Source organism: Triticum dicoccoides, chromosome 2A (assembly GCF_002162155.2).
Source record: "Triticum dicoccoides isolate Atlit2015 ecotype Zavitan chromosome 2A, WEW_v2.0, whole genome shotgun sequence".
Lineage (NCBI taxonomy): Eukaryota > Viridiplantae > Streptophyta > Magnoliopsida > Poales > Poaceae > Triticum > Triticum dicoccoides.
The window spans coordinates 417,600,723-417,609,006 of NC_041382.1; the positions used below are offsets into that span (position 1 = coordinate 417,600,723).

At 45.3% G+C, this 8,284-nt stretch overlaps 1 long non-coding RNA gene across 16 annotated transcripts in view; it reads left to right on the forward strand.

The window, feature by feature from the left end:
* The window catches only part of LOC119354759, a 25,757-nt gene that overhangs the window by 3,470 nt on the left and 14,003 nt on the right, over positions 1–8,284 (forward strand). For 7 of the 16 annotated variants that reach the window (XR_005171222.1, XR_005171208.1, XR_005171217.1 and 4 more), the window contains 3 exons: positions 996–1,251; positions 1,432–1,580; positions 6,796–6,939. This is a non-coding gene — a long non-coding RNA (uncharacterized LOC119354759). Of the gene's footprint in view, positions 1–995; positions 1,265–1,431; positions 1,581–6,783; positions 6,940–8,284 lie in introns of all 16 variants that reach the window. The other 9 variants (XR_005171214.1, XR_005171216.1, XR_005171213.1 and 6 more) reach the window with 6 other exon arrangements.

Below are 8,284 nucleotides of genomic sequence, written 5' to 3' on the forward strand. Positions count from 1 at the left end.
TTTGAATAGCTAAAAAAAGTTGATTCTGGTATATATTCATTGGCGCAAACATTAGAAGTTCTATGATATTTTTTCTTACCACATATATATGAAGGATTGTGCAGACAACTTGCAGCGTTGGAATCAACATCTGGGAACAATGCATGGACATTTAGATATATATTTTTAGCATTCTTCAAGATCTTGACTTAATTTCTTTTTACACTGTTAAATAATAAAAGTAACAAAATGTTGTACAATAGTAGTATCTGTTATGTAGTCAAGTTTACTGAAATCAAAAGAAAACCAAGAAAGGAGAGCCGAAGTTCAAGGCATGTTCAGCTCCATTGATTTCCTCTCTCAATGGAGTGTTAGTCCTCTGAATATTTTTATTCCTCTGATCTCAAACATTGTCTACACAAGAGTCGAAGCTTTGTCTGCCACTGCTCTTCAGTTCACACCGCCGATGTTGTGAGGACTGGCAGCTCTTCAGTTCATGCTGCCAATGTTGTGAGGACTGGCAGGACTTCAATGGGCGCGGAGGCTGCAACCTAGGGCGAGGGCGTCGGTGCGTTGAGATGGTGGGGCCACGTCAGTGGGAGGACGTGAGGCGGCGATGTCCACCCAGATCTATAGCCGCAACAGAAGAACAACTCAGAGAGGACGTGCAGCTCCTGTGTGTAGTAGATAAATCGCCGCCCAGATAAATCACCGGGACACTACCAAGTGTGTCGTCAGTAGGATAAAAAATCTTGAGCGTGCCTCAGGTGCGACTCTAGCTATTGAAAATCAAAGAACCTGAATACTTCCGGAGTTTGATAAGGCTTTACGGTGAGTTCTCATAGTGGTCTATGTGCATGATGGGATGCTGGTACTGCTGTTCTACTTTTACTGCTGTTGTTATTAAGCAGATTTTGTCAAAGCAATTGCTATGTGTATTAATTTGGATAGGATCAGTTAAAGTACATCTCATTAAACGTCGTTTTTTGTCGTGTGTTTTAACTTTTTATTATTAGTAGCAGTGGTTTCTATAGCTAGCCCAATGATGATCCCCACTTTAACTGACATGATGTCAAAGCTCAAGGCTATCAGTGACCATCCATATAGCTCATCAAGTCATCTTCAGATCACTAGCCCTAATGGTGTCAAGCTCAAGGATATCTAGGAGCACTCGAACCTCCTGCATGACGAAGTCACTCGATGAGGATGTGCTTACCCAGGAGAATGAACCTATTGATGCTCCCCTTGCAGCCGGAAGTATCTTGAAAGCTGGTAAAGTGGTGTGGTACTGTTTCCTCTCTTTTACCTTGATGCAAATACATCTGTGATGGTGTCCCAGCAATGCAAGTCGTCATTTAATTCACTAGCTATATAAAATGCTCAGCAAAAGATAGTTCCTATAATATTTTGTGACCAAGGAAACGTGGTGACCTTTTGGCACTTTTCATGTAGCGAAAACCTCATACATGAGCATATCCGCGATGCAAGGAGCTTTTGTGGTGACTCGGAGGAGGTAGCAGGGGGAGGAAAAGAAGGGATAGGTTCCATTACGATCTTCTGTTGACACAATGGTCGTCGGTGGCGAGAACATGAGGACCATGGTGAGTGGCTTTGTACCAGGACTGTTTCATGCATTTGATTTTGAGGTTGGATATTGATCCCTTTTCCTAGGATTCAGGATTGTCAAATGCCTAATTGATGCTTTAATTAATTCGTTGCCTTCAGTTCGTGTAGCATACTGATAACATAATTTGGCTCATTTCGTGAATGATGTGAACTTACAGAGTAGCCATAGTACCAAATCATGTGTAGCAGGTGTTGGGGAATGTTGCAGAAAATTAAAATTTTTCCTACGGTTTCACCAAGATCCATCTATGAGTTCATCTAAGCAATGAGTCAAGGGAAAGAGTTTGCATCTACATACCACTTGTAGATCGCGTGCGGAAGCTTGCAAGGTGATGATGTAGTCGTACTCGACGTGATCCAAATCACCGATGACCAGCGCCGAACGGACGGCACCTCCGCGTTCAACACACGTACGGGACGGGAGACGTCTCCTCCTTCTTGATCCAGCAAGGGGGAAGGAGAGGTTGATGAAGATCCAGCAGCACGACGGCGTGGTGGTGGATGCAGGGCGTCACAGCAGCAGGGCTTCGCCGAGACTACGAGGGAGAGACGTAACGGGGGGGAGATGGAGGCGCCAGGGGCTGGTGTATGAAGTCCCTCCTCTCCCCCACTATATATAGGTGTGCCAGGGGGGGCGCCGGCCCTAGTAGATGAGATCTACTAGGGGGGGCGGCGGCCTAGGGGAGGTTTCCCTCCCCCCCAAGGCACCTAGGGGTGCCTTCCACCACTAGGACTCCTCCTAGGGGGAAACCCTAGGCGCATGGGCCTATAGGGGCTGGTGCCCTTGGCCCATGAAGGCCAAGGCGCACCCCCTACAGCCCATGTGGCCCCCCGGGACAGGTGGCCCCACCCGATGGACCCCCGGGACCCTTCCGGTGGTCCCGGTACAATACCGATAACCCCGAAACTTGTCCCGATGCCCGAAATAGCACTTTCTATATATAATTCTTTACCTCCGGACCATTCCGGAACTCCTTGTGACAGAACTGTTTTCCTCCATCTTACAACTGTAGAACTTGTCGGAGACATCACATCTCTCGACCCGGGCATGAGCTTGGAAAACTAGTTTCAGCTCTTCGAACATCTCATATGCTCCGTGATGCTCAAAACGCTTTTGGAGCCCCGGTTCTAAGCTGTAAAGCATGCCGCACTGAACGAGGGAGTAATCATCAGCGCGAGACTGCCAAGCATTCATAATGTCTTGGTTCTCTGGGACGGGAGCGTCACCTAGCGGTCCTTCTAGGACATATTGTTTCCTGGCAGCTATGAGGATGGTCCTCAGGTTTCGGACCCAGTCCGTATAGTTGCTGCCATCATCTTTCAGCTTGGTTTTCTCTAGGAACGCGTTGAAGTTCATGTTGACATTAGCGTTGGCCATTGATCTACAAGACATATTTGCAAAGGTTTTAGACTAAGTTCATGATAATAAAGTTCCAATCAAATTATGAACTCCCACTTAGATTAGACATCCCTCTAGTCATCTAAGTGTTTACACGATCCAAGTTGACTAGCCCGTGTCCGATCATCACGTGAGACGGACTAGTCATCGTCGGTGAACATTCTCATGTTGATCGTATCTTCCATACGACTCGTGTTCGACCTTTCGGTCTCGTGTTCCGAGGCCATGTCTGCACATGCTAGGCTCGTCAAGTTAACCCTAAGTGTTTTAGCTGTGTAAAACTGTCTTACACCCGTTGTATGTGAACGTAAGAATCCATCACACCCGATCATCACGTGGTGCTTAGAAGCGACGAACTGTAGCAACGCTGCACAGTTAGGGGAGAACACTTCTTGAAATTTTATAAGGGATCATCTTATTTACTACCGTCGTCCTAAGTAAACAAGATGCATAATACATAATAAACATCACATGCAATTATATAGTTGTGACATGATATGGCCAATATCATATAGCTCCATTGATCTTCATCTTCGGGGCTCCATGATCATCTTGTCACCGGCTTGACACCATGATCTCCATCATCATGATCTCCATCATTGTGTCTTCATGAAGTTGTCACGCCAACGACTACTTCTACTTCTATGACTAACGTTTAGCAATAAAGTAAAGTAGTTTACATGACGTTATTCAATGACACGCAGGTCATACAAAAAATAAAGACAACTCCTATGGCTCCTGCCGGTTGTCATACTCATCGACATGCAAGTCGTGAATCCTATTACAAAGAACATGATCTCATACATCACAATTAATTATTCATCACAACTTCTGGCCATATCACATCACATGATCAATCGCTGCAAAAACAAGTTAGACGTCCTCTAATTGTTGTTGCATCTTTTACGTGGCTGCAATTGGGTTCTAGCAAGAACGTTTTCTTACCTACGAATCACCACAACGTGATTTTGTCAACTTCTATTTACCCTTCATAAGGGCCCTGTTCATCGATTCCGCTCCAACTAAGGTGGGAGAGACAGACACCCGCCAGCCACCTTATGCAACTAGTGCATGTCAGTCGGTGGAACCGGTCTCACGTAAGCGTACGTGTAAGGTTGGTCCGGGCCGCTTCATCCCACAATACCGTTGAGCAAGAAAAGACTAGTAGAGGCAAGTAAGATGACAAAATCCACGCCCACAACAAAATTGTGTTCTACTCGTGCAAAGAGAACTACGCATAGACATAGCTCTGATACCACTGTTGGGGAACGTTGCAGAAAATTAAAATTTTTCCTACGGTTTCACCAAGATCCATCTATGAGTTCATCTAAGCAACGAGTCAAGGGAAAGAGTTTGCATCTACATACCACTTGTAGATCGCGTGCGGAAGCTTGCAAGGTGATGATGTAGTCGTACTCGACGTGATCCAAATCACCGATGACCAGCGCCGAACGGACGGCACCTCCGCGTTCAACACACGTACGGGACGGGAAACGTCTCCTCTTTCTTGATCCAGCAAGGGGGAAGGAGAGGTTGATGAAGATCCAGCAGCACGACGGCGTGGTGGTGGATGCAGGGCGTCACAGCAGCAGGGCTTCGCCGAGACTACGAGGGAGAGACGTAACGGGGGGGAGATGGAGGCGCCAGGGGCTGGTGTATGAAGTCCCTCCTCTCCCCCACTATATATAGGGGTGCCAGGGGGGGCGCCGGCCCTAGTAGATGAGATCTACTAGGGGGGGCGGCGGCCTAGGGGAGGTTTCCCTCCCCCCCAAGGCACCTAGGGGTGCCTTCCACCACTAGGACTCCTCCTAGGGGGAAACCCTAGGCGCATGGGCCTATAGGGGCTGGTGCCCTTGGCCCATGAAGGCCAAGGTGCACCCCCTACAGCCCATGTGGCCCCCCGGGATAGGTGGCCCCACCCGGTGGACCCCCGGGACCCTTCCGGTGGTCCCGGTACAATACCGATAACCCCGAAACTTGTCCCGATGCCCGAAATAGCACTTCCTATATATAATTCTTTACCTCCGGACCATTCCGGAACTCCTTGTGACGTCCGGGATCTCATCCGGGACTCCGAACAACATTCGGGTTTCTGCATATACATATCTTCATAACCCTAGCGTCACCGAACCTTAAGTGTGTAGACCCTACGGGTTCGGGAGACATGCAGACATGACCGAGACGCTCTCGGTCAATAACCATCAGCGGGATCTGGATACCCATGATGGCTCCCACATTCTCCTCGATGTTTTCATCGGATGAACCACGATGTCGAGGATTCGATCAAACCCCGTATGCAATTCCCTTTGTCAATCGGTACGTTACTTGCCCGAGACTCGATCGTCGGTATCCCAATACCTTGTTCAGTCTCGTTACTGGCAAGTCACTTTACTCGTACCGTAATGCATGATCCCGTGTCCAACACCTTGGTCACATTGAGCTCAATACGATGATGCATTACCGAGTGGGCCCAGAGATACCTCTCCGTCATACGGAGTGACAAATCCCAGTCTCGATCCGTGTCAACCCAACAGCTACTTTCGGAGATACCTGTAATGCACCTTTATAGTCACCCAGTTACGTTGTGACGTTTGATACACCCAAGGCACTCCTACGGTATCCGGGAGTTACACGATCTCATGGTCTAAGGAAGAGATATTCGACATTGGCAAAGCTCTAGCAAAACGAACTACACGATCTTTTATGCTATGCTTAGGATTGGGTCTTGTCCATCACATCATTCTCCTAATGATGTGATCCCGTTATCAACGACATCCAATGTCCATAGTCAGGAAACCATGACTATCTGTTGATCACAACGAGCTGGTCAACTAGAGGCTTACCAGGGACATATTGTGGTCTAAGTATTCACACGTGTATTACGATTTCCGGATAATACAGTTATAGCATGAATAAAAGACAATTATCATGAACAATGAAATATAATAATACTTTTATTATTGCCTCTAGGGCATATTTCCAACAGCAGGGTGTAGGGAGTCTGTAGGTTTTTTTTATATGCTAATCACTGATTGCTACCATTAGCAAGAATTTCCTTCACCACCAAAAGCACGACACGTGATAACCATTGCGCTTTCTTTCTAGAGCTGGTTTTGGGTGTACCACTATACTATACCCTACAGAGATGTCTCGTAAATAGAACAGTTCTGTCATGATGAGCTGTATATTTGATGGACTTGGAGCTGTCTAATTTGGACTTGAAATTACAGTGTAAAATTTCCACATTGTATATTTTCTTTTGAGGAAGCAAGATTGCTTCCTTGTTGTCTTTCTGCTCTAGGCACAAGAATAGTGCAAGGTTGCATGTGTGGAATTAATGAAGGCAATAATCCTACACGGAGGTGCCCCTTAAACATCGTGTTGTAAACAAAATCGCATCAGTTTTTACAAGATACAAAAACCTATCAGTAGTGCGCACTTATTAGCTAGAAAATCCATATAAATTGAGAAGCTCCAAAGTTTTACTAGGTCGCCTGCAATCTAACAGTTTGTTGAGTATAATGACTATGCATGTTCATTTATGTCTTGTGAGACTACATTTTTGGTTGTTGGCTAGAGCTATCACTATGGCTGTTTTACTTTTCAATCAAATAAATTTGTATGGCCACCAAAAACTAATGACAGGTCAACAATTATCATTAGCAGCCCAGTTTAATGATCTTTTCTGATTAAAATTTCAATGGAAAGCTCATGACAGTTTGCACCCCCTTATCTGCATTTTACTTAACCTATTGCAACTATACTCTGACACTTACTAGCTATTTTTTCAGGTTACAATTAACAGACATGTATTGACCTATTGCGGCTATAGAGTATGCCTAAGCCAATGGCCAGACATCGGCTGTTCGGATCCACCCTTAAGCCGAGGCACAAGTCCATTGCGGTTGATTATTGTTTGGGGATTCAGTTTCATGGTGAGATATGATTTTCTGGATCTTGTTATTGCTGAACTGTGATTTGTGGGTTTGGGAACTAAAGTTGGTTGCTTGCAGCAAGGGGATTCATATTGGTTGAAACCTTGAAGTTGAACATGAAGGGCACACATTTGATTTCCATTGGGTGTTGCCCTTGTTTAGCACATTAGTAGATGGTCTCTTACTGGATTATGGCAGTAGTAGTGTGGTATTGTTGTGAATTTTGTTTTCTTCTTTTACTAGACCAATTGTTTCAAAGAATTTTGAGATGCTACAATACTGATAGACATGTGGCTATCCCTTCATTTTATCAAGGATGACTATTGTTGATGAAAGGACATTTACATATTTATAGGTTGCAACCAGATCAATGACCGGTTAATCTAACACCCGGTTTTAAAGAGAGAACAAAGTAGGAAGGGTGCGTGATGGCGCTGGGGCCATGTGTTGGATATAACATGTTGGATAGTCTGGACAACCAAATTTCTCCCCTATATATGTGCTGGATTTGGGGGAGCTCTAACTGTTCAAACAGTTGGAATTTTCAAGAGCCCACTGAGAGCCTATTTGATGTCCGAACATGCCCGGGCGTACGAGGGAGAAATGAGCGCCGACCTTGGGGACAATCTTAATCATTTGTTTGATTCATGTATATGCATTGTAGCCCGTAGCAACGCACGGGCATTCTACTAGGTGAGTTGAGGCAGACAGCAAGGGCCGAGGTTGACAAATAAAATGCCATTGTGATGGTAAGCAAAATATCAGGTTCTAATTAGTGGAGGACTACAAAAGTTAAAGAGGTCTTGATGAGATGATTGACATGACATGAATAGTTAATTTGACATGTATCATGGGCACTTCTTCATTATTCAGTTGTCTCGCTTGAATTTGTGGACCAACTGGTGGACATAGTTCAGTTTTCACAGGTAGCAAAAGCTGCAAAACTGGGTGTGCTAGATTTTGTTCAAAGTGCAACTTTTATTTGATAAAGCCGATCAGGTTTACATGTGTAGATCAATGCAGTACCAACTGTAAAAGAGTTACAACGCAAGGGGAAGAGTCTCCTTTTTTGTATTACACTGGGATTGAACCTGCATGTTGCTGGGGCAACCCTCTTTTATTTTGGTCTTTAACTCTATTTTCTGGTGTATCTTTGTTTATCGAAAATAGTTGTCTGCCCTGCCCTCGACAATTCGCAGTGTGTGCACGGCATCTTATATACACTATGGCTGGCTAATTTAGATGATTACCACCTACGACCACTATCTTGCTTATTTTTCTTGTGATGGCAGCCATAAGTAGAGGGTTTAGCAAGGCATTGAGAGAGACAAGTGGCAACTTCTCT